The sequence below is a fragment of the Phyllobates terribilis genome, unplaced genomic scaffold (genome assembly GCF_046119375.1).
Source record: "Phyllobates terribilis strain yellow unplaced genomic scaffold, ASM4611937v1 Scaffold_3__8_contigs__length_932513732, whole genome shotgun sequence".
Lineage (NCBI taxonomy): Eukaryota > Metazoa > Chordata > Amphibia > Anura > Dendrobatidae > Phyllobates > Phyllobates terribilis.
The window spans coordinates 854,458,824-854,486,140 of record NW_027362763.1 but is presented as its reverse complement, the minus strand read 5'-3'; the positions used below and the strand labels follow the sequence as shown (position 1 = coordinate 854,486,140).

The window sequence follows — 27,317 nt, the reverse complement described above, 5'->3', positions numbered from 1 at the left end:
TAGAACAATTCAAAAAATATGAAAAAATATATATTATTCACAATTATATAGACATCATTGTATTTAGAACTATATGTATGAATTACATATTATACAAAAAAAATTTCTGCAATACTATAGTATATCAAATTTATTCCATTAGTTCTTTTAAATTGGTTCTCCTCTATTAAATTTATTATTTATTCAATTTAATAATATCAAGTTGAAATATGATTATCCCATTATATTATATCATATGTAAATTATGTCAATTATCAAAAAAATAAATAAAAATAAATAAAAAATATATTTTTCTCTTTCCCTTTCCTTTCCATTGAGATAAAAATATTCCCAGCTTGAACTGTATCGGGTATCATCATTGATATTTCATAACATAGTGATTCATCAATATTCAATCAGCGCAACAGTGTTGTCTAGAAAAAAAAAAATATATATTATCCTAATAACACAAACAAATTCAAAGAGAAAATAAAAAATCTAATTTCATATAATGCGACTTATTTCATAATCTTTATTTAATCCATTCAGGGATAATGTTTTTAGATTATGTGTCCAATACGCCTCTCTTCGGAGGAGCATTGTCTTAATGTTACCACCCCTCCTAGGGATTATCACCTGTTCCAGCACTTGGTATTTTGATTGTGCGATAGTATGTTTTTTTCCCCGAAAATGTGCTGGAAGAGGTAATGTGATATCTGCACCTTATTGTGGATTTATGCTTATTAATCCTTGTACCCACTGCCTGCGTGGTTTCTCCAATGTAAGCTAAACCACAGGGACATTTCATCATATAAATCACATTATTGGAGAGGCAAGTAAAAAAACTTGTATTTTTTGTGGTTGTCCAGTTTGAGGATGATAAAAAAAATTCTCCTTTAGTAACATTGTTACATTGGGAACATCCCAAACATGGATAAGTACCATTTTTTTACTAGCAATAAAGGTTTGTTTAAATTCTTTTGTTTCACTACCTAAATCCGCACGCACTAACTTCTTTAATATTAGTCAGTTTTTTGTTGCAAATCAATGGAAGATTTTAAAACTCTGATATATGAGGATATGCATGGTGTAAAAAATGCCAATGCTTTTTAACAATTTAATCAACTTTTAAATTAATTGGATGATAGTCCCTGACAAAGGTATCCTGTGTGATGATTCATTACTAGATCTTTTTTCAGACAGAGAATCCTGTTTAGCTTTCTCTAACAGGTGGATTGGATAACCTCTTGTCATAAAATCATGTTGCATTCCAGTAAGTCTCTGTTCACACAGAGATGGTTCGGACACAATTCTGCGTACTCTTTCGAACTGCAATTTAGGGATAGCTCTCTTTAGAGAATAAGGGTCCGCACTTTGAAAATGTAAAACACTATTTTTATCAGTATTTTTTCTATATAAATCCGTATCCAGGCTATTATTATCATTTTCAATAATTAATGTATCTAAAAAATTTATTTTGCGCAAGTCATATGTCAAGGTAAATTTTAGTTCATCCCAAACATTATTTAGATATTTTTAAAAATTTTACATTGCCTCTAGTGGCCCCTCCCATATGCAAATGACATCATCAATGTATCTATACCACGTTTTCACGTGTGTTTGAAATAGAGTATGTTTATATATAAATTGTTCTTCAAAAAATGCCATATATACATTTGCATATTGGGGGGCCACATTAGCACCCATCGCTGAACCCCTCCGCTTGGCAATAAAAAGTGTCCTGAAAAAGAAAATAGCTCTCAATGAGGACCAAAGACAGAAAATCGATAATACAATCAATTTGGAGCTGTGTAAATTCATTCAAATTCAAAATCCAATTGAGCGCCTCAAGTACCTTGTGATGTTCTATTGAAGTATATAAATTAACTACATCAATAGTAACTAATATAGTATCATGTCCAATGTCATCAATACTTTTAATGTTTTCCAAAAAATCACTAGTATCCAGTAAAAATGCTTTTGTTTTTTTTTAATTAAAGGTGTGAGGATCTTTTCCAACATGATTGATAATGGGGATAATATCGAGTTAGTTGATGCCACAACTGGCCTGCCAGGAGGGTCTATAAAGGTTTTATGCACCTTGGGCAGTATATAAAATACAGGTGTAAGGGGATCCATCTTCACCAAAAACTCCGCTAGTTTATCGTCAATAATACCCAGGTTTTTATATTTACCAATCATGTTGGAAATTCTCCTCTAAATTTTGAACAAGGGATCATGGCTCTGTGGTACCTTTGTTGTTTGATCTGACAAGTCTCAAAATTTCTTTTTTATAATTATAACGATCCATTATGACCACTTAACCACCCTTATCTGCTGGTTTAATTTCAATCGAATCATCATTCATTAAAGGGGTTGTCCAGTACTTTATATTACCCCCCCCCAATGTATCCCCCCGGGGCCCCTAAGGATTTTTGTAATTAGCTCACGTTGCAGATACTGCCTGTAAGCGGCACCATCACTGGCCGCTCACAGGCATCACGTGACCCCCGGCTGCAGCCAGCTCTGACATCCACTGACATCACGACAAGTGCTGGCAGCAGCTGGGGGTCTCTGTTTTCTGCGTTCCACGGTGGATGCCAGGCTGTGGGTGGGGTTACCCCCCGCGTCACACCCAGCATCCACCGCGCGCTCTGCCTTTCCCCATTCAATGGGAAACCGTGCGGTGGATGCTGGGTGTGACGTGGGGGGTAACCCCACCCACAACCCAGCAGCCACCGTGGGGACCCCAGCGCTGAGTAATGCCTCACTTGTCGTGACATCAGCGTGGGGTCACGTGATGCCCGTGAGCAACCAAGGATAGCGCCACCCACAGGCAGTATCTGCAACTGAAGCTAATTACAAAAATGCTTAGGGGCCCGGGGGGATACATTGGGGGGTAATCTAAAGTTAAAGTACTGGACAACTTCTTTAAAGAAGTCAATGCTTGTCTCTCTTTAAAACCCAAACCCATTTTTGGAAAAGTTCCACTTTGTCTAGTACCATGAATCAATTCAAAGCTTTTCTGTCTTTGTCCCAGTTCAGATGCAGTAAAGCTTTTTTAACTGTGATGCAGGTAAAGTGCATGTAGGTGTAATCACATTAGAAAAATGAGCCTTTAATCTGACATTACGGAGAAACCTATTAATGTCCAAATCTAGTTGGAATGTATTAAGTTTGGACATAACACTAAATGAAAGTCCTTTCTGCAATACTTGCATCTGAAGTGTTTTTGAAGAAATGTTTATAACAAGGGAGTCCTCTCTACCTGAGATCTTATCTGCATCGCAGGTGTAGCTGTGTCAGTGATGGTGATCTGCTCTCCTCTTCTTCTTGTGGTGGTCTGCCTCTTTGTTCTCCCGGAAAAAGGACGTGAATTCCTCCAGCATCCTGAGAACTCGCTGCTAGAATAAGATGAATAAAAATCATTCCCAAAACATCTGGGATTTCTAATACTATTGAAAGTTTGCTCTCGACATCTATACACTTTATTAGACAAATAGTCCTCCGTGTCACAAGTAAATTTCCTTCTTTTTCTCTCTTGGAGGTCCTTTCGATGAGTATCCAGGACAGAATTCAAAGATTCTTTCATAATGGAAAGTTCATCAGGTTTCAAACAGGAGGTTAATTGCTGTTCAGTATTAGTAGTCTGAATTTTAAGGTCAGCGATGGCTTTATGCAGTCTATCAATTGTTAGTAACATCAGGACCATAGAGCATTTATTAAGCACTTACTCAAAATCATTGCAGAATGCATTATCTTCTGAAAACAGCGTCGGACGTAGGTTAATCCTTAAACCCCGCTGTATTTTCTTTTCCCGATAATACTCTGCAAGTGTAACCGCATGCAACTCATATGAAATCAACCTCTTAGATTCCCTCTCAAGGTCCCGTCTTTTAAACTCACTTGGCATTTTCAGTAAATCTGTTGATAGTGTAGATTGCGCCATAATTCTAGCGGCTTCTTCCTCATTGAAGATACGACTTGTTGCAACCATGGTGAAAACGTGTGTACGTATCCCAAAAGATAATATGGACACAGGAATAATCGATCGCACTCCGTTAGCGTGGTGCACGTGGAGTAAAATGTGCAGAAAGGAAGTATTTCCCGGCACTCACGTGTTCATACAATACACATACAATCACTAGTTTATAAAGGGTTACACCTCGGAAGTGACATCATATGCAAAACACAAAAAAAACGCCTACCCAATATAATTCTATATACATAAATCCCTTATAACAATTCAAAAAATACGAAAAAATAAATACTATTCACAATTATATAGACATCATTGTATTAGATATACCTAATTATTTAGAACTATATTGATGAATCATATATTATACAAAAAAAAAATTTCCACAATACTATAGTATATCAAATTTATTCCATTAGTTTTTTAAATTAGTTCTCCTCTACTAAATTTATTATTTATTCAATTTACTAATATCAAGTTGATATATGATTATCCCATTATATTCTATTCAATATATTATATTGTATTGTATTCCTGTGTCCACATGTAAAAGCAGACAGAAGAAAAATTAATGCCTTTGAGTTGAGTGCTAGAGAAACCTTTTTCAAATCCCATGGACAGCTAAGGTCACCAGCAAAGACCTTCTTGATCATATAAACCTAGTGATGTTCCTGGAAGGCAAGGTCACCCGACAAAAACTTACCTATTTTGGACATGTGATGAGGGAAAATTCATTAGAATGGGAGATAGTACTCGGAATATTTAGTGATAAAAGAAAGCAGGGAAGACCAAAGGCCCCTTGGTTGGACACCATCAAGGATGAAATGGGACGTCGGGCAGCACGGTGGCTCAGTGGTTAGCACTACAGCCTTGCAGTGCTGGGGTCCTGGGTTTAAATCCCACCATGGACAATATCTGCAAGGAGTTTGTATGTTCTCCCCATGTTTGCATGGGTTTCCTCTGGGTTCTCCAGTTTCCTCCCACACTCCAAAGACATACTGATAGGGAATCTAGATTGTGAGCCCCAGGTTTTATGGGAATGGCAAAGAGGGTGGGAAGCCATTCCCCCTACCCCACTTCAGGGTGTGGCATAGCAAGGTTTAAATGCTCAGTCACTATTGTTTCCTGTCTGTAGTGTGTGGTCTGGAGAGGGATGTCTCCAGGCTGTGTTGGGCTGAAGCCAGAGAGCAACACCGGAGGACTGGTGTAGCTGAGACTTCACTGTGCTACCTGCAGCAGGCAGAGCCTCGCTGGCTAAAGCACTCTGTTATATGTTATCTTTTGTTTTCCCGTTAACCCCGAGAGGGAATGTTTATTTTTTATGGAACGCTGTTGGAGTTTAGGCTGCACAATAAACCCACAGGAAGTTTACCCGATCTGTGCGTCCTGTGTCTGCCTCTGGAGAGCCGAGCAAGTCGCTTTACCACAGTTGGTGTGAGAGTGCTGGCAAAGATCCAGGAACACGTGTACCTGCTACAGAGAACGGTAGATGTCCTGGGTGAAGGCCGTCAGCCTGCCAGAGATGTCCGGCAGCATGGAAGAGCTCATCAAGAATTTAGTCCAGAGCCAGCAGCAGCAACATCAGCAGCACCTGCAACAATTACAGCAACAATGGGAGCTACAGCAGCAGATCCTGCAACAGCAGCAAGTTCAACAGGAGACGACCAAACTACAGCGGCAAGTTCAACAGGAGACGACCAAACTGTTACTACAACAGATCCAGTTGCAGCAAAAGGCGCAGCACCAGCAGGAGCAGCAGCAGCAGATACAGATTCTGGCAGACACCATCCAGGGCAGAGCAACCGCCCCACCCCCAGGGCCGACTGATGACTCACACGTCAGGAAGGCGGTAAAACGGGCCATGCAGAAGATGACACCTGGGGATCATGTAGAAGCCTTTTTGACAGTCTTTGAGAGGGTGGCTGATCGGGAGAGACTTCCACCAGAACAGTGGGCAGAGGTTCTGGAGCCAGATGTGTCGGGTGAACCCCAAAAGGCATATTACGACTTGGCACTGCAGAATGTCAAGGAATATGCCAAGCTAAAGACAGAGCTCTTGGCACACCTGGGGGTGAGAGCCCAACGAGTCCACCACTGGGCATACGCCAGCAACAAACCCCCTCGCTCGCAGATGTTTGACCTACTGCATCTCGTCCAGAAATGGTTTCAGCCAGAGTCCTCCACTCCGGCCCAGATGGTTGAGCGGATGGTGATTGATAGATTCATGCACTCCCTTCCCAAGTTGGTACAGACTTGGGTGGCCCAAGGCGATCCCCAGAACGCAGATGACTACGTCGGCCTGGTAGAGGAGTACCAGGTGGTTGACAAAATCCCTCGGGAAACCGGATACAGTCACTTCCCCATGCTGGGATACCCATAAGGGGGTGAGTTCACCACGGAAGGGATCTAGAGCCACCACTGGGGGGTGTCCCACTTCCACTGAAGGTACCACAAGGACGATTTTTAAGGATATAGTCTGCTGGCGGTGTCACAACCCTGGACACGTAGCCGCCCGATGTCATATGTCCCCTGAGCCCATGGCCTGCAGTCTAGGCAGACGGGTCTCCTATTATGCTTATCCAGCCTGCAGTGTGGAATGTCGACCCGGCGAGGGACCGCAGGCGTGTGCCGTGCCCATTAATGGAGTAAAGGTGCTTGGACTATTGGACTCTGGAAGTCTGGTGACCTTAATCAAAGCTACCCTTCCGCACCAGTTGGTCCCTTCCAGAACTGTGGGTGTTCGGTGTATCCATAGGGATGCCAAGGACTATCCCGTGGTCACAGTGACAGTGGGAACAGACTGTGGTGCCCAGTTCCACGAGGTCAGGGCGGTAAAAGACCTAATACATCCCGTCATACTGGGCCGTGATTTTCCTTTGTTTTGGGACTTGTGAGGACAGGGAACCGGACTAAGTAGCATGGCCAAAAGCCAGGTCCCTGGAGAAGAACCCCCGACGAAGTCTCAAGTGGATGAGTTCCCACTGTGCGTCCTTGCCGGCGATGAGGGCGAGACGGTGGCCAAGGAGACTGACCTCCCTATGTTAGATGTGTCCAGAGAGAATTTTGGGACTGCTCAAGTTCGGGACCTGACCTTAAAGGGGGTGTTTGTCCAGGTTACTGTGTATAATGGAGTTGCCCAAGAGCCGGGGGCCGACATCAGGTTCCCCCACTTTGCAGTGCAGGGGGAGTTGTTATATCGGGTGGCCAAACTAAGGGGTGGTAAGATAGTGGAACAGCTGTTAGTGCCGGGGCCATACAGACGGAGGGTACTAGATATGGCCCATTCACATGTTCTGGGGGAAACCCTAGGGGTTGAGAAAACTCAGGAGAGGATATTAAGAAGGTTTTATTGGCCAGGGTGTTACCGAGAAATTCTGAACTATTGTAGGTCCTGCCCCACCTGCCAAGTAACCGCTCCCTCTTCCCACTTCCGTAGTCCATTAGTTCCACTACCAGTGATAGAGATCCCCTTTGAGAGGATTGCTATGGACCTAGTAGGGCCCTTAGTTAAATCAACCCGAGGCCACCAATACATTCTGGTGATTATGGACTATGCGACCCAATATCCAGAAGCGGTACCGCTAAGAAACTCATCGAGTAAATGCATAGCCAGGGAACTTGTCTATATATTTGCCAGAACCGGTCTGCCAAAGGAAATCCTAACGAACCAAGTGACCTCGTTCATGAGCAAGGTAATGAAGGAGCTGTGCAAGGTCCTCCAGATTATCCAGCTGTGAACCTCTGTTTACTATCTGCAGACAAGCGGCTTAGTAGAGAGCTTTAACAAGACCCTGAAAGTGATGCTCAAGAAAGTTGTAGAGAAGGATGGACATGACTGGGACTACCTGCTGCCCTTCCTGCTCTTCTCCGTAAGGGAGGTTCCACAAGCCTCTACCGGTTTTTCTTCGTTTGAGCACCTGTATGGGCGACATCCGCGAGGGCTCCTGGACATCGCTAAGGAAACCTGGGAAGCTGAGGTTACGCCACACCGGACCATAATTGAACATGTCGCCCAGATGCAGGAAAGAATATTGAAAGTGATGCAGATCATGAAAACGCATCTCCTCCATGCGCAGGAAGCTCTGGCAAGGGTCTATAACTGATCAGAGAGGCGGAGGCAGTTCCAGCCTGGGGACCGTGTTTTGGTGCTAATCCCTACAGTCGAGAGACAGTTCCTGGCCAAATGGCAAGGTCCATACGAGGTGGTGGAGAAAATCAGAGAGGTTAATTATAAAGTCCACCAGCCTGGCAGAAGACAGCCGCACCAAATATACAATGTGAACTTGCTGAAGCCGTGGCGGGACCGGGAACCTGTGGAAACTCCTTGCCTGGAAGCCACTCCCGAAGGAAAGGTGGAGGAGGTCACTATAGCAGAGACTCTATAGCCGGCCCAGAAGCAACAGTGTTGAAAACTACTACAGCGGAAGCGGGAGCTTTTCTCAGAGTTGCCGGGGCATACTCATGTGGTAGAGCATGACATGCTAACAGAGCCACATGTAAGAGTGAATCTGAAGCCGTACCGGATTCCGGAAGCATGCCGGGAGGTGATCTCAGCTGAGGTGAAGAGGATGTTAGACCTCGGTGTGATAGAGGAGTCAAAGAGTGGGTGGTCGAGCCCAATCGTCCTCCTGCCAAAACCCAACGGAGAGTGGAGGTTTTGTAATGACTACCGCTAGCTTAATGAGGTGTCCAAGTGTGACGCGTACCCGATGCCCCGAGTCGACGAACTCATCAAGAGGCTTGGACCGGCGAGGTACATCACCACTCTTGACCTGACGAAGGGCTATTGGCAGATCCCCATGTCCCAGACGGCCAAGGAGAAGACAGCTTTCTCGACACCTAATGGGTGCTTTCAATATACTCGGATGCCGTTCGGACTACAGGGGGCCCCAGCCACCTTCCAGAGGGCTATGGATCGTATCCTGGCCCCACATAAGAAGTATACCACAGCCTACCTTGACGACATTGTAGTCTTTAGCCCAGACTAGGCTAGTCACCTATCTAAACTACTGGCCATTCTGGATGCGCTGAGGAAGACGGGATTTACTATAAATCCGAGAAAATGTGCCGTTGGTAAAGAGGAGGTCAAGTACTTGATCTATGTCGTCGGGAGAGGCGAAATAAAGTTGCAAATGAACAAAGTGGAGGCAATCCAGACCTGGCCACAACCGCTCTCCAAGAAGCAAGTAAGAGCATTCCTGGGAATGGTGGGATATTATCCTGGATTTTGCCAAGATGGCCGCGCAGTTGACGGATCTCCTAAAAGGCACCAGATCAACCATGGTTAACTGGACGGAGGAAACATAGACCGCATTTCAACAGTTGAAGCTAGCACTGTGTAAGCAGCCGGTCCTGGTCGCACCAGACTTTAAGAAAGAGTTTGTGGTCCAGACAGACTCTTCAGAGGTTGGTCTAGGAGCCGTACTCTTTCAAGAGATAAATGGAGAAGAACATCCCATTCTCTATCTGAGCCGGAAGCAGCTTTCGTCCTGCGAGAAGAACTACGCAATAGTAGAAAAGGAGTGTTTAGCCATAAAGTAGATACACTGAGATACTACCTACAAGGCCGGAAGTTTAAGTTGGTGTCAGACCATGCCCCTTTGAGATGGTTGAGGGAAAAGAGGGGTAAAAATGCCAGGGTAACTAGATGGTTCCTAGGTCTTCAGGACTTTAACTTTTACGTGGAGCACAGGCCCGGGAAGTTACACAGGAATGCGGATGCCCTCACTAGAATTCCCTACCTGGTATCAGAAGGTGCCCAAACCCCCAGCTTTGGGCGGAAGGGGGGAATATGTGACAGAGTCACTGGTGTTATATACGAGGTGAGGCATACAGTTAGGTCCATATATATTTGGACAGAGACAACATTTTTCTAATTTTGGTTCTAGACATTACCACAATGAATTTTAAACAAAACAATTCAGATGCAATTGAAGTTCAGACTTTCAGCTTTCATTTGAGGGTATTCACTTTAAAATTGGATGAAGGGTTTAGGAGTTTCAGCTCCTTAACATGTGCCACCCTGTTTTAAAAGGGACCAAAAGTAATTGGACAGATTAAATAATTGTAAATAAAATGTTCATTTCTAGCACTTGGTTGAAAACCCTTTGTTGGCAATGACTGCCTGAAGTCTTGAACTCATGGACATCACCAGACGCTGTGTTTCCTCCTTTTTGATGCTCTGCCAGGCCTTCACTGTGGTGGTTTTCAGTTGCTGTTTGTTTGTTGGCCTTTCTGTCTGAAGTTTAGTCTTTAACAAGTGAAATTCATGCTCAATTGGGTTGAGATCAGGTGACTGACTTGGCCATTCAAGAATATTCCACTTCTTTGCTTTAATAAACTCCTGGGTTGCTTTGGCTTTATGTTTTGGGTCATTGTCCATCTGTAGTATGAAACGACGACCAATCAGTTTGGCTGCATTTGGCTGGATCTGAGCACACAGTATGGCTCTGAATACATCAGAATTCATTTGGCAGCTTCTGTCCTGTGTCACATCATCAATAAACACTAGTGACACAGTGCCACTGGCAGCCATGCATGCCGAAGCCATCACACTGCCTCCGCCGTGTTTTACAGATGATGTGGTATGCTTTGGATCATGAGCTATACCACTCCTTCGCCATACTTTTCTCTTTCCATCATTCTGGTAGAGGTTGATCTTGGTTTCATCTGTCCAAAGAATGTTCTTCCAGGACTGTGCTGGCTTTTTTAGATGTTTTTTTAGCAAAGTCCAGTCTAGCCTTTTTATTCTTGATGCTTATGAGTGGCTTGCACCGTGCAGTGAACCCTCTGTATTTACTTTCATGCAGTCTTCTCTTTATGGTAGATTTGGATATTGATACGCCTACCTCTTGGAGAGTGTTGTTCACTTGGTTGGCTGTTGTGAAGGGGTTTCTCTTCACCATGGAGATTATTATGCAATCATCCACCACTGTTGTCTTCCGTGGGCGCCCAGTTCTTTTTGCATTGATGAGTTCACCAGTGCTTTCTTTCTTTCTCAGGATGTACCAAACTGTAGATTTTGCCACTCCTAATATTGTAGCAATTTCTCGGATGTTTTTTTTCTGTTTTTGCAGCTTAAGGATGGCTTGTTTCACCTGCATGGAGAGCTCCTTTGACCGCATGTTTACTTCACAGCAAAACCTTCCAAATGCAAGCCCCACACCTCAAATAAACTCCAGGCCTTTTATCTGCTTAATTGAGAATGACATAGCGAAGGGATTGCCCACACCTGTCCATGAAATAGCCTTGGAGTCAATTGTCCAATTACTTTTGGTCCCTTTAAAAACACGGTGGCACATGTTAAGGAGCTGAAACTCCTAAACCCTTCATCCAATTTTAATGTGGATACCCTCAAATGAAAGCTGAAAGACTGAACTTCAACTGCATCTGAATTGTTTTGTTTAAAATTCATTGTGGTAATGTCTAGAACCAAAATTAGAAAAATGTTGTCTCTGTCCAAATATATATGGACCTAACTGTATGTCACTCAGGTTGCTCTCCTGTGTGAACTAAAATCTTCTAAATTTCTGCCAGCATGTTATATGCTGGGGGTTAACTCTCTTAAAGGGTGTGGTTTTATGGGAATGGCAAAGAGGGTGGGAAGCCATTCCCCCTACCTCCCCTCAGGGTATGGCGGAGCAAGGTTTAAATGCTCAGTCACTATTGTTTCCTGCCTCTAATGTGTGGTCTGGAGAGAGAAATCTCAAGGCTGTGTTGGTTTGAAGCCAGAGAGCAATACTGGAGGACTGGTGTTGCTGAGACTTCACTGTGCTACCTGCAGCAGGCAGAGCCTCGCTGGCTAAAGGACTCTGTTATACATTATCTTTTGTTTTCCCGTTAACCCCGAGAGGGACTGTTTAATTTTTATGGGACTCTGTTGGAGTTTATGCCGCACAATAAACCCGCAGGAAGTTTACCTGAACTGTGCGTCCTGTGTCTGTCTCTGGAGAGCCGAGCAAGTCGCTTTACCACACACTGTAACTGAAAAGAGTTATATACTACAGGGTAGTGCTGCATATAAAGAGGCTGAGAGGCATATTATTCTGCAAAATGGAGCTGAAATTTGTGATATACTTCAGGATGGGGCTGTGTATTGTGGAGCTGAGTTGAATGATATACTGAAGAATTGATTGGATACAGAGGGTCTGAGGAGTAATCCTGCAGAATAGGCTGCAAATAAAGGGGCTGAGGGGACTAGTATACAACAGGATGGGGCTGAGAGGAGTGATATACTGCAGGATGGGGCTGTATGTGGGGAACTGCAAGAAATTATATAGTGCACCATGGGGTTATATATAGAGGGGTTGAGAGAAGTTGAGCTGTGTTTGTTGCCTGCTGCTGAGAAGTCAGTAATTTGAAATTCCAAATGCTTGTCACGCAGGGTGCAACACGAAGGGAAGAGGGGAAGAGAGCCCAGATGCTAGGTTAAGGGGGAGTGGAGACCTCCTAGGCTGATCTGACAACACAATGACTCCCCTATCATCCCTATATTGGTTCCTCGCCAATCGCCACACAGGAACCTAAACCCTGTATTTCCCTAGCGCTTGGCCCTGGATAGGGAAGGGGGGGGCTGAGCACTAGTCAGTCCCCACTAGAAACTAAAGACAACCAGGGAGACACACAAGGGGAAAAGTAACTTAGCTTGAGCTGACTTCAGAGAGATTACACCAAACGTCCTCCTAGCACCAGAGAGCAAGTAAGCAGACTGCTGCAGCTCCAAGCCTTCACAAGGAAACAGGTGAATATCACCGGTCCCTCCCTGCAGCAAACTGAAAGTATTTAAACACCCAGGCCTGAGTGTCAATCAGAGCAGGAGGGAGGTAGCCGCTGGGTCCTAGAGTGAGACAGATTCAAGAAGGTGTCTGTAATGCCAAACGAAGAGATCTTCTGTAACCAACTGCAGGATGACTGTCTGTCACATCTGACACACCCGTGACAATGCTGCTCTGTTAATGCATATGGCACAAAATAACCCTCTGACATGGGCACTAACAGAGTGCATTTCTAATTTCACATCAGTAATCTCTTAGCTGTAGTCAACAACTAAAGCTCAGCTTTGCATTTCCTAATTATTTCAAGCTCTGTTGTGGAGCGTGCAGAAGTCAGATAATCAGTCAGTGAGGGAACTGCACAGAAGCATAGGGTGAATTCTACACTTAAATTAGCTTGATGACAGCACATAAAAGAGGGAATGAGGAGTCCGAAGTATTCAAGAAAAGCAAGTACTTCTGGGAAATTTCATTTTAGCAGGTAGAATAGGACTATCGATTGAGCTATGTGAAGGTGGATGAACAGATAGAGATGAATGAGACTGCAGACTGCAGAATCTCATAATTTATTCCCAGCATGAGTGGGCGATCACTGAATTCTGCATTATGGGTGCAAGAGCAGGCTTCCAGAGGCCACAACATACCTAGCAAGGGCACAGGTTTCTGCCAATAACAGCTCTGATCGCAGCTGCTTAACCATTTAATGCCGCTGCCAATTAATGACAGCGGCATTTAAATAGATTGCTTCTTTCTGCCCCAGCACCCATCCACATCCTATCACCTATTATAATGTGACTTACAGTGGGTACGGAAAGTATTCAGACCCCTTTAAATTTTTCACTCTTTGTTTCATTGCTGCCATTTGGTAAATTCTAAAAAGTTCATTTTTTTTCTCATTAAAGTACACTCAGCACCCCATCTTGACTGAAAAAAACAGAAATGTAGAAGGGCCAAAGGGTTTTCATGACTGACATGATGATCCTTTTATGAAGTCCAGCCAATGGCCCGTGGGAATTTTTTTCCTCATTTTCAGTACATTATTTTGTAAAGTGAATTGTGCCATTCAAAACTACAATTCAAAACTACATTCAAAACTACAATTCGTCTTGCAAAAAACAAGCCCTGATATGTCAACAGAAAAATCAAAAAGTTATGGTATTTGGAAGAGGGGGAACAAAAAAAAAGTGCAGTCATGAAGGGGTTAACAGAAGAGATGGATTTAGAATAAAACAATGCAGTAAGAGGAGCCTCTATAAATGTCATTATTCAGCAACTGCTAAAATATTAAGACTTTAGAGAAAGAAATTGATACGCTCTTAAGATCTTATGTAGATATACAAGGGGAAAGCAACAGGAGAAGCAGTAAACAAGACATTTCAGATGTACAGTATGGATAGTCATTTGCTGTTAAATGAGCTTTTATAGTATATAGGTTAAAAGATACAGTAACTATTACTACTAAATTATTTCGGTAATCTGGGTAAATATGTTTAAATTACAAAATATGACTTAAAGGGGTTTTCCATGACTAAAGAGCATTTTAATTAACAGATTTTTTGAATAATAATAAGTTCTACAATTGGATGTGTTAAAAAATGTTCCTGTGCTGAGATAATCTTATAAATGTGCCCCTGCTGTGTACCGTGTAATGGCTGTGTCTGACCGTGCAGAGCTGCTCCAGTCCATGGTCGGCAAATTTCCTGGCCAGAGGCGGAAGCATAAGTCACTTATTATAAGTGCAAAATCGCATGAAAAACACCCTCTTCTGCTTCAAAACGATGAGGGTACGCTAGAGTCTAAAAGACATAAGCTTGCAAAGTTTTTATAAAGGGAAAAAAATACATTGAGATTAAAGGATGTTATCTCTCTTTTTATACACCTTAAAGGGGTTGTAAACCACTCAGACAACCTCTTCGCTTTCCCTATTGTAAAATAATAACACACATACTCACCTTCGGTGCCAGCGCCATTCCAATGGTGTCAGCACTGGCTCTCCCTGGAATCATGTGACAATGTTTTTAATATCACACAATCCCTGGGAGAGCCATTACCGGCATCGCTAAAACTGCGCCATCTCCGGAGTGTTATTTTTCAAGGGGGAAACATAGGGTTTGTGAAGGGGTTGTCTGAGTAGTGGGGACAACCCCTTTAATATCTAATTTGCTTTTGCAGCTGCTGCCTAACATTGAGTACTGCTACTTAGCTTACTTGTAACCAGAATACCCAAATTCTTCATCTGTTCTTTTATCCCCAGTTTAATTCCATTGTTTGTATATGCAGCAATAGGATTACTCTGACCTGGGTTTATCACTTAAAGCACCTGTCAGCAGGATTGTGCTCAGTAAATCACATACACTGTCAGGTGGGCAACATTACACTGATTAAAATAATAATGATATGCTTGTGCTTCGGGGCGGACCTGTGGGGGGCGCTCTATCTGGTGCTCTGCTTATATATTCATCTGTATGCTCTTATGACAGCTCACTGTGCCTTCACTGACCTGCCTCCTATTTTACCTAGCCCCGAAATACTAGATGCATTATATAAAATAGGAGGCAGGTCAGTGAAGTCACAGTGAGCTGTCATAAGAGCATACAGATGAATATGTAAGCAGAGCACCAGATAGAGCCCACCCCAAAGGCCGCCCCGAAGCATGAGCATATCATTATCTCCAAACTGAAAGTAAAGGTTACACAAGAACCACAGGATGGATTTAATCAACCAAGGTATCATTTTAATCAGTGTAATGTCGCCCACCTGACAGTGTATGTAGTTTACTGAGCACAATCCTGCTGACAGGTGCGCTTTAACATTTATCAACATTAAACCTCATCCAACATGTGTTCGCCTAGGCAGACATCTTATCCAGATCATTCTGTAATATTATTCTGTCATACTCAATTCTCATTATCCTACATAGCTTTGTGTCAGTAGCTAAATCAGACACGTTATTTTCAATACCATCCACAAGGTTATTAATAAAGAGAGTAAAAAAAATGGGCCTAACACAGATCCTTGTTGTCCCCACTGCTCCCAATACAGATCCTTGAGGTCCCCACTGCTTCCAGTACAGATCAAAGACATACTGCTTGGGAATTTAGATTGTGAGCTGCAAAGGGGACAGTGCCGATAATGTCTGTAAAGCGCTGTGGAATTAGTGGCGTTTTGGAGACTACTTGCATTTATTTACATATTTTGTCTATATGCCGCTATACGCACATGCACTTTAATATCAGTATCTATGTCTACTGTATTATCTACGTTAAATTAGTCTGCTTTTGATCTATATCATGCATGTAACATTTTCTTGATTTTGGACATTATACCCACCTTGTTTATCAGTATTGAACGTCAACTTATGTGTATATTTCCCTGGTACATGATTTTTTTCTAATGATGAATTAATGATTTATGTGTAATCAATAAAAAGTATGTCTTAATTTTCAATAAGTAGGGTTACACACAGATCAACAACTGAGCTCTGCTAGATCTGGAGCATGGGAAACTGTGACTCTATCATAACTGCTGCACCAAGTAAGCTAAGTGATACATCGCTAGAATCAAGTGTCTGTCCTCTACTTCATGCTGCTGTTAGATTACATAGCAAACACCTGCTGACAGATTCCCTATAAAGGTTTAAAAAAAAAACAACTGAGCTTTATTCACGAGCCCCAGATCTAGCGCTGATTCTCTGCCCCTGCTTACTGTGTCTGTTATTGTTTCCAGATCTGACGTCACAATGACGACATGGAAGACAATAACAGACATTTGGAGCAGTGGCAGAGACTCAGCCTTGGACCAGGGGAGGCTGAGTAAGAGCCCCCGCAGAAGAGCGCACGAAAAATCTGCCATATGAAAAATCTGGATGAAACTTGGATGATTTTCATACACTTTTCATCTTAATTTCATCCGTATGCCATCCATGTGTAAAGTTTTATACGTCCACATAACATCTGAGTGATGTTCGAGTAACATCTGTGCACAATCTGTTTTCATAAACCTATATTAAAAATGTACATCATCAAATACAGCTTCCTAGCTTTATAATAAGAAATGTATCCATAAAAATCGGATGCCACTCGGATGTTCGGTGTGGGCATAGGCGGATTATAATGAGGGCAATCAGCGCTACCGTCCGGGGCCCCGAGCCTGCAGGGGGCCCGCGGCTCCGGGTGGGGTGTCTAATGCCGGATTGCCCTCATTATATGTGCGGGCCACCGCGGCACATACCGGTAGCAGTGGCGGGAGGGTGGGCCCCGGACCGCTCCCCCAGCAGCGGCCGCCGCTACTTCTTCATCGGCCGGGCCAGCACTGCAGCAGTTAACTTCCCTGTGCTGGCCCGGCTGCGTCACTGCTAGGAGACACGGCCCTGTGCGCGGCCGTGTCTGCTAGTGTGACGTCATGCAGTGCGCGCCCGGCCTGCACTGCTGCAACATAGAAGTCAGAGCAGGCAGGAGGAATGGAGCCGGGGGATGGTGAGTCTGTGTATGTGTGTGTGTGTACAGGCAGATATCATTGTGTGATGTCTGTTTATATGTATTTTTGTGTTTCAAATGTGTTTATGCGTGTATGTACAGTACAGACCAAAAGTTTGGACACACCTTCTCATTTAATGATTTTTCTGTATTTTCATGACTATGAAAATTGTACATTCACACTGAAGGCATCAAAACTATGAATTAACACATGTGGAATTATATACTTAACAAAAAAGTGTGAAACAACTGAAAATATGTCTTATATTCTAGGTTCTTCAAAGTAGCCACCTTTTGCTTTGATGACTGCTTTGCACACTCTTGGTATTCTCTTGATGAGCTTCAAGAGGTAGTCACCGGAAATGGTCTTCCAACAATCTTGAAGGAGTTCCCAGAGATGCTTAGCACTTGTTGGCCCTTTTGCCTTCACTCTGCGGTCTAGCTCACCCCAAACCATCTCGATTGGGTTCAGGTCTAGTGATTGTGGAGGCCAGGTCATCTGGCGTAGCACCCCATCACTCTCCTTCTTGGTCAAATAGCCCTTACACAGCCTGGAGGTGTGTTTGGGGTCATTGTCCTGTTGAAAAATAAATGATGGTCCAACTAAACGCAAACTGGATGGAATAGCATGCCGCTGCAAGATGCTGTGGTAGCCATGCTGGTTCAGTATGCCTTCAATTTTGAATAAATCTCTAACAGTGTCACCGGCAAAGCACCCCCACACCATCACACCTCCTCCTCCATGCTTCACGGTGGGAACCAGGCATGTAGAGTCCATATGTTCACCTTTTCTGCATCGCACAAAGACACGGTGGTTGGAACCAAAGATCTCAAATTTGGACTCACAGATTTCCACTGGTCTCATGTCCATTCCTTGTGTTCTTTAGCCCAACAAGTCTCTTCTGCTTGTTGCCTGTCCTTAGGAGTGGTTTCCTAGCAGCTATTTTACCATGAAGACCTGCTGCACAAAGTCTTCTCTTAACAGTTGTTGAAGAGATGTGTCTGCTGCTAGAACTCTGTGTGGCATTGACCAGGTCTCTAACCCGAGCTGCTGTTAATCTGCGATTTCTGAGGCTGGTGACTCGGATAAACTTATCCTCAGAAGCAGAGGTGACTCTTGGTCTTCCTTTCCTGGGGTGGTCCTCATGTGAGCCAGTTTCTTTGTAGCGCTTGATGGTTTTTGCAACTGCACTTGGGGACACTTTCAAAGTTTGCTAAATTTTTCGGACTGACTGACCTTCATTTCTTAAAGTAATGATGGCCACTCGTTTTTCTTTACTTAGCTGCTTTTTTCTTGCCATAATACAAATTCTAACAGTCTATTCAGTAGGACTATCAGCTGTGTATCCACCAGACTTCTGCACAACACAACTGATGGTCCCAACCCCATTTATAAGGCAAGAAATCCCACTTATTAAACCTGACAGGGCACACCTGTGAAGTGAAAACCATTTCCGGAGACTACCTCTTGAAGCTCATCAAGAGAATGCCAAGAGTGTGCAAAGCAGTCATCAAAGCAAAAGGTGGCTACTTTGAAGAACCTAGAATATAAGACATATTTTCAGTTGTTTCACACTTTTTTCTTAAGTATATAATTCCACATGTGTTAATTCATAGTTTTGATGCCTTCAGTGTGAATGTACAATTTTCATAGTCATGAAAATACAGAAAAATCTTTAAATGAGGTGTGTCCAAACTTTTGGTCTGTACTGTATATGTCTGTATATGTTTGTGTGTGTGCGTGACTGCATGCGTGACTGCGTGCGGCCTCCTGCTGAGTATAATTGGCGCCGTGCGGCCTCCTGCTGTCTCTGGGAGGGGGCGCCGTGCAGCCTCCCACTATGTATAGATGGCGCCGTGCGGCCTCCCGCTATGTATAGATGGCGCCGTGCGGCCCCCTGCTGTGTATAGATGGCGCCGTGCGCCCCCCTGCTGTGTATAGATGGTGCCGTGCGGCCCCCTGCTGTGTATAGATGGCGCCGTGCGGCCTCCTGCTGTGTATAGATGGCGCCGTGCAGCCTCCTGCTGTTTATAGATGGCTACGTGCGGCCTCCTGCTGAGCATAGATGGCGCCGTGCGGCCTCCTGCTGTCTCTGGGGGGGGCGCCGTGCGGCCTCCCGCTGTGTATAGATGGCGCCGTGCGGCCTCCTGCTGTGTATAGATGGCTACTTGCGACCTCCTGCTGAGTATAGATGGCACCGTGCGGCCTCCTGCTGTCTCTGGGTGGGGCGCCGTGCGGCCTCCCGCTGTGTATAGATGGCGCCGTGCGGCCTCCTGCTGTGTATAGATGGCGCCGTGCGGCCTCCTGCTGTCTCTGGGGGGGGCACCGTGCGGCCTCCCGCTGTGTATAGATGGCTACGTGCGGCCTCCTGCTGAGTATAGATGGCGCCGTGCGGCCTCCTGCTGTCTCTGGCGGGGGCGCCGTGCGGCCTCTGGCTGTGTATAGATGGCGCCGTGCGGCCTCCCGCTGTGTATAGATGGTTACGTGTGCTCAATATTGAGTCATACAATTAATGTAAGGCTATGTGCCCATGATACAGAAATGTTCCGGATTTTTTTTGAGCGTTTCTGCATCTCCCTGGCAGAAAAAAAGCATGCAGATTGTACATGCAGATTTTACATGCGGATTGTACATGCGTTTTCCTGCCAGGGACATGCGGATGTGAAGCGTTCTTCACTTGCATTTCCGCATGCGGGTTGACAAGCGCTTTCCAAGTGATTTTAGCATCACTTGGAAAGTGCTTGACAACTTGGTTACACTATATAAATCCATGCAACCAGTGTGTGTGTGTGTGTGTGCAGGCAGATATCATTGTGTGATGTCTGTTTATATGTATTTTTGTGTTTCAAATGTGTTTTTGCGTGTATGTATATGTCTGTATATGTTTGTGTGTGTGCGTGACTGCATGCGTGACTGCGTGTGGCCTCCTGCTGAGTATAATTGGCGCCGTGCGGCCTCCTGCTGTCTCTGGGAGGGGGCGCCGTGCGGCCTCCCACTATGTATAGATGGCGCCGTGCGGCCCCCTGCTGTGTATAGATGGCGCCGTGCGGCCCCCTGCTGTATATAGATGGCGCCGTGCGGACCCTGCTGTGCATAGATGGCGCCGTGCGCCCCCCTGCTGTGTATAGATGGCGCCGTGCGGCCCCCTGCTGTGTATAGATGGCGCCGTGCAGCCCCCTGCTGTGTATAGATGGCGCCATGCGGCCTCCTGCTGTGTATAGATGGCGCCGTGCGGCCTCCTGCTGTTTATAGATGGCTACGTGCGGCCTCCTGCTGAGCATAGATGGCGCCGTGCGGCCTCCTGCTGTCTCTGGGGGGACGCCGTGCGGCCTCCCGCTGTGTATAGATGGCGCCGTGCGGCCTCCCGCTGTGTATAGATGGCGCCGTGCGGCCTCCTGCTGTGTATAGATGGCTACTTGCGGCCTCCTGCTGAGTATAGATGGCACCGTGCGGCCTCCTGCTGTCTCTGGGGGGGGCACCGTGCGGCCTCCCGCTGTGTATAGATGGCTACGTGCGGCCTCCTGCTGAGTATAGATGGCGCCGTGCGGCCTCCTGCTGTCTCTGGGGGGGGCGCCGTGCGGCCTCCCGCTGTGTATAGATGGCGCCGTGCGGCCTCCCGCTGTGTATAGATGGCGCTGTGCGGCCTCCCGCTGTGTATAGATGGCTACGTGCGGCCTCCCGTTGTGTATAGATGGCTACGTGCGGCCTCCCGCTGAGTATAGATGGCTACGTGCGGCCTCACGCTGTGTATAGATGGCACCGTGCGGCCTCCCGCTGTGTATAGATGGCTACGTGTGCTCAATATTGAGTCATACAATTAATGTAAGGCTATGTGCCCACGATACAGAAATGTTCCGGATTTTTTTTGAGTGTTTCTGCATCTGCCCGGCAGAAAAAAAGCATGCGGATTGTACATGTGGATTGTACATGCAGATTTTACATGTGGATTGTACATGCGTTTTCCTGCCAGGGACATGCAGATGTGAAGCGTTCTTCACTTGCATTTCCGCATGCGGGTTGACAAGCGCTTTCCAAGTGATTTTAGCATCACTTGGAAAGTGCTTGACAACTTGGTTACACTATATAAATCCATGCAACCAGCATGGATTTATATAGTGTGACTGTGAAAGAATGGTAAAAAATAAAAAATATATACTTACCTTCTGATGGCCTGCCGACGTCAGCGGTCGCGTGACCCGTCACATGACTAAATGACGTCATGGCAGGTCCTTTTCAGACCATCGCGAGCTGCCGGCAAGCCAGGATGCATCAAATAAAGACACCGGGGGCCATCAGAAGGTAAGTATAATATTTATTTTTTATTTTATTCTTTTTTTACAGGTTCTATGGTACCCGGGTCCGGAGGAGAGTCTCCTGTCCTCCACACCCGGGTACCATCCGCACATTGAAACGCATGGATTCCGCATCTACAGATGCAGGGATGTGGATTCCATGCGTTCTAACGCAAGTCAATGGTGGCGAAAACGCTGCGCTTCCGCAAAATAATTGGTAATGCTGCGGATTTTTCCGCAATGATAATCCGCAGCGGAAATTTCCGCAGCATGTACACAGCACATGCGGATTATCATTGGGGAACATGGCAGACCTTCTACCAAGCGTTTTTTAAGCGTTTCTGCAGTGGAATTGCTGCTGTGGAAACGCTTAAAAAACACATAGTGGGCACACAGCCTAAAAAAAAATATTCTAATTAATATTGTGCCAAATTAATTTCACGTGAACTATCACGTGATCTATCACAGGGGATCATGTGACATGTCACGTGATAAATCAGGTGTGTGTGTGTGTGTGTGTGTGTGTGTGTGTGGGGGGGGGGGGGCCTTGCTACTCTTAATCCACCCCTGGGTGTGGGATCCTATTTTTTTTTCATCCGAGACACAGAAGAAAGCAGTTCATGCAGTTCAAGGAGGATCACAAGGAAATGGACAGCATGTGACTTAAATATGAGTGTCTGAGCAAAGGGTCTGAATACTTATGACCATTTGATATTTCAGTTTTTCTTTTTTAATAAATTTGCAAAAATGAACTTTTTAGAATTTACCAAATGGCTGCAATGAAATAAATCTCTCTCCCTCCCTCTGTCTCTTCTTTCTCTCTCTCTCTCTTCTCTCACTGTCTCTCCTTTCTATGCCTCTTTCTCTCTCTCCTCTTTCACTCTCCTCTCTCCTTTCTCTACCTCCTCTGTCTCCCTCCCTGTCTCTTCTTTCTCTCTCCTCTCTCTGTCTCCCTCCCTCTGTCTCTTCTTTCTCTCTCCCTCCCTCTGTCTCTTCTTTCTCTCCCTCTCTCTTCTCTCACTGTCTCTTCTTTCTCTCCCTCTCTCCTCTCCTCGCTGGGTCTCTTCTTTCTCTGTCTCCCTTTCACTGTCTTTCTTTCTATCTCCTCTCTCCCTCCCTCTGTCTCTTCTTTCTCTCCCTCTCTCTTCTCTCACTGTCTCTTCTTTCTCTCCCTCTCTGTCTCTTCTTTCTATCTCCTCTCTCCCTCCCTCTGTCTCTTCTTTCTCTCCCTCTCTTCTCTCACTGTCTCTTCTTTCTCTCCCTCTCTGTCTCTTCTTTCTCTCTCCTCTCTCCCTCCCTCCCTCTGTCTCTTCTTTCTCTCCCTCTCTCTTCTCTCACTGTCTCTTCTTTCTCTCCCTCTCTTCTCTCCCTCCCTCTGTCTCTTCTTTCTCTCTCTATCTCCCTCTCACTGTCTCTTCTTTCTATGCCTCTTTCTCTCTCTCCTCTTTCAGTCTCTTCTCTCCTTTCTTTGCCTCCTCTCTCTTCTTTCTCTCTCCTCTCTGTCTCTTCTTTCTCTCTGTCTCCCCCTCTTTTCTCTCTCTCTGTCTCTTCTTTCTCTCTCCTCTCTCCCTCCCTCCCTCTGTCTCTTCTTTCTCTCCCTCTCTCTTCTCTCACTGTCTCTTCTTTCTCTCCCTCTCTTCTCTCCCTCCCTCTGTCTCTTCTTTCTCTCTCTATCTCCCTCTCACTGTCTCTTCTTTCTCTCCCTCTCTCTTCTCTCACTGTCTCTTCTTTCTCTCCCTCTCCCTCTCTCTTCTCTCCCTCCCTCTGTCTCTTCTTTCTCTCTCTATCTCCCTCTCACTGTCTCTTCTTTCTATGCCTCTTTCTCTCTCTCCTCTTTCAGTCTCCTCTCTCCTTTCTTTGCCTCCTCTCTCTTCTTTCCCTCTCCTCTCTGTCTCTTCTTTCTCTCTGTCTCCCCCTCTTTTCTCTCTCTCTGTCTCTTCTTTCTCTCTCTCACGTCTCTCTCTCCAGTAGCAGTGTCCCACAGAGCCGGAGCTGTAATTTCCACTGTCCTTGGCCTCCAGGGCACCACGACCTCCGGCATCACTGTACAGCTCCTCTCGTGCTCCCACAACCCGCCTACATTGTGTAAGAGGGGGAGGGACCTTTTTTCTTCCGGAACTAATGTTCCTACATTACTGTGTAGCAACCGAGACCGCGCTGCTGGCACACACCGAGGTGTCAAATACGAGGAGCTGCTGCTGGAGCCGTAACATTGGTGAGTGCGCTGGGGGCTGTCGTGTCCATCACTGACCTGTGCTGCTGCTGCTGCTGCTGCTGCTGCTGGAGCAGACATGGTGTCCTCTCTGTGCAGGGAATAATATCATGGCAGTGACAATATCTCACAGCAGCATATAGGAGACCAAGGGAAGGTTTATAGCCAGAATACACACGCACAAACTACATATTATATATTGTCAGACATACCTGACTGTAAGCCTTGCCCAGTATCCTGTAGACCCCTCTGGCTGTGGCACAGGAGCAGGGGACCAGCCATCTATCCCTGACCTCTGTCTTTGGGGAAGCTGTGCTGACACAAGTCCAGAAAACTTTTATACTGTCACTAATAATGTCCTCTGTGTAATGGCCAAAGCCGACTCCGTTGCAAAGCTCGGTATGACATGCAAACTGGTTGTTTCAGGTTCAGTGTGAATTGATGGCTGTATGCGTTGCCAAAACCGCGCAGCAATCAGCAAATTCACACTCCAGTTCTAACAGTTTAAAATTGGATTCAAATTTTAAGGGCTTGACTTTTTAGGAGCACACCGTTCCCCTGCCTCCCAACCTCCTGCTTGCGAAGGGTCGGTGCGCTCTTGATTAAAAGTTTGGACCAGTAAGGCTATGTTCGCACATGTGTTTTTTTAAGTCAGAAATCTGCAGCAAAACTGATCTCAGGCAGGAAATCAGCTGCATCAAAAACGCAGGTTTTGATGCGTTTTTGGTGCGTTTTTTTTTTCACTGTCCTTCTGTTCCTATAAAGTTCTGTGGAAAAAAAAGAACCCATTCTATTTTGACATAAAAAACGCTGAAAAAACTTACCTGAGTTTTTTGGTGCGTTTTTTTCACCACCCATTACTTCCTATGGGTGAAAGAAGTGACGTGCTCTATTTTCCAAAAAAATAACCAAGGCAGAAAATATGCAGCAAAAAAACAAACAAGATGTGTGAACAGAGAATTCTGGTTTATCGTAGACTTTACTGGTACTGCAAAACGCAGCTGAAAATTTGAATAAAAATCTGCAGCAAAGTACGCTGAAAAACCCAACGTGTGTGAACATAGCCTTAGACTTTTTCTGTCCGGGACTGTTGTCTCTTCTATGCACATGCTGAGGCATCGGAGGAGCATCTAGCGGTCTGGCCAGCTTCAGAGCATCGCTTACATGCTCCATATAAAATAACTTGTAATAACTGCGCCCCATGCCTAGTAGACTGGCCGCTGCTGATAGACTGCAGCAGTGGACGGTAACCTAGGCAATAACTAGAAAGTAAATTAAAAATCCTTCTCTTCTTAAGATCGGATAGGATTTATAATAGAAGATGAATTCCAATTTTACGTATTTAACCTGAAGTTGAGAATAACCCTTTTGTTATTTGAGCAAACCGCATTGTGGCCACATCTAAACTGAATGATGGGCACCTATCTGCTACTATATAAGACCTAATCTACACATTTACTAGTGTGAATGTACAATTTTCATAGTCATGAAAATACAGAAAAATCTTTAAATGAGGTGTGTCCAAACTTTTGGTCTGTACTGTATATGTCTGTATATGTTTGTGTGTGTGCGTGACTGCATGCGTGACTGCGTGCGGCCTCCTGCTGAGTATAATTGGCGCCGTGCGGCCTCCTGCTGTCTCTGGGAGGGGGCGCCGTGCGGCCTCCCACTATGTATAGATGGCGCCGTGCGGCCTCCCGCTATGTATAGATGGCGCCGTGCGGCCCCCTGCTGTGTATAGATGGCGCCGTGCGCCCCCCTGCTGTGTATAGATGGTGCCGTGCGGCCCCCTGCTGTGTATAGATGGCGCCGTGCGGCCTCCTGCTGTGTATAGATGGCGCCGTGCAGCCTCCTGCTGTTTATAGATGGCTACGTGCGGCCTCCTGCTGAGCATAGATGGCGCCGTGCGGCCTCCTGCTGTCTCTGGGGGGGGCGCCGTGCGGCCTCCCGCTGTGTATAGATGGCGCCGTGCGGCCTCCTGCTGTGTATAGATGGCTACTTGCGACCTCCTGCTGAGTATAGATGGCACCGTGCGGCCTCCTGCTGTCTCTGGGTGGGGCGCCGTGCGGCCTCCCGCTGTGTATAGATGGCGCCGTGCGGCCTCCTGCTGTGTATAGATGGCGCCGTGCGGCCTCCTGCTGTCTCTGGGGGGGGCACCGTGCGGCCTCCCGCTGTGTATAGATGGCTACGTGCGGCCTCCTGCTGAGTATAGATGGCGCCGTGCGGCCTCCTGCTGTCTCTGGCGGGGGCGCCGTGCGGCCTCTGGCTGTGTATAGATGGCGCCGTGCGGCCTCCCGCTGTGTATAGATGGTTACGTGTGCTCAATATTGAGTCATACAATTAATGTAAGGCTATGTGCCCATGATACAGAAATGTTCCGGATTTTTTTTGAGCGTTTCTGCATCTCCCTGGCAGAAAAAAAGCATGCAGATTGTACATGCAGATTTTACATGCGGATTGTACATGCGTTTTCCTGCCAGGGACATGCGGATGTGAAGCGTTCTTCACTTGCATTTCCGCATGCGGGTTGACAAGCGCTTTCCAAGTGATTTTAGCATCACTTGGAAAGTGCTTGACAACTTGGTTACACTATATAAATCCATGCAACCAGTGTGTGTGTGTGTGTGTGCAGGCAGATATCATTGTGTGATGTCTGTTTATATGTATTTTTGTGTTTCAAATGTGTTTTTGCGTGTATGTATATGTCTGTATATGTTTGTGTGTGTGCGTGACTGCATGCGTGACTGCGTGTGGCCTCCTGCTGAGTATAATTGGCGCCGTGCGGCCTCCTGCTGTCTCTGGGAGGGGGCGCCGTGCGGCCTCCCACTATGTATAGATGGCGCCGTGCGGCCCCCTGCTGTGTATAGATGGCGCCGTGCGGCCCCCTGCTGTATATAGATGGCGCCGTGCGGACCCTGCTGTGCATAGATGGCGCCGTGCGCCCCCCTGCTGTGTATAGATGGCGCCGTGCGGCCCCCTGCTGTGTATAGATGGCGCCGTGCAGCCCCCTGCTGTGTATAGATGGCGCCATGCGGCCTCCTGCTGTGTATAGATGGCGCCGTGCGGCCTCCTGCTGTTTATAGATGGCTACGTGCGGCCTCCTGCTGAGCATAGATGGCGCCGTGCGGCCTCCTGCTGTCTCTGGGGGGACGCCGTGCGGCCTCCCGCTGTGTATAGATGGCGCCGTGCGGCCTCCCGCTGTGTATAGATGGCGCCGTGCGGCCTCCTGCTGTGTATAGATGGCTACTTGCGGCCTCCTGCTGAGTATAGATGGCACCGTGCGGCCTCCTGCTGTCTCTGGGGGGGGCACCGTGCGGCCTCCCGCTGTGTATAGATGGCTACGTGCGGCCTCCTGCTGAGTATAGATGGCGCCGTGCGGCCTCCTGCTGTCTCTGGGGGGGGCGCCGTGCGGCCTCCCGCTGTGTATAGATGGCGCCGTGCGGCCTCCCGCTGTGTATAGATGGCGCTGTGCGGCCTCCCGCTGTGTATAGATGGCTACGTGCGGCCTCCCGTTGTGTATAGATGGCTACGTGCGGCCTCCCGCTGAGTATAGATGGCTACGTGCGGCCTCACGCTGTGTATAGATGGCACCGTGCGGCCTCCCGCTG

The 27,317-nt window shown here is 46.2% G+C and overlaps 1 long non-coding RNA gene across 1 annotated transcript; it reads right to left on the bottom strand.

The window, feature by feature from the left end:
• Positions 1–221: 221 nt before the first annotated feature.
• On the bottom strand, positions 222–24,070 carry LOC141258376 (uncharacterized). Its single transcript, XR_012318311.1, has 3 exons — positions 23,922–24,070; positions 3,248–3,383; positions 222–413 (listed from the first exon to the last, which is right to left on the bottom strand). It is a non-coding gene; the product is annotated as an uncharacterized lncRNA (long non-coding RNA).
• Positions 24,071–27,317: the final 3,247 nt, after the last annotated feature.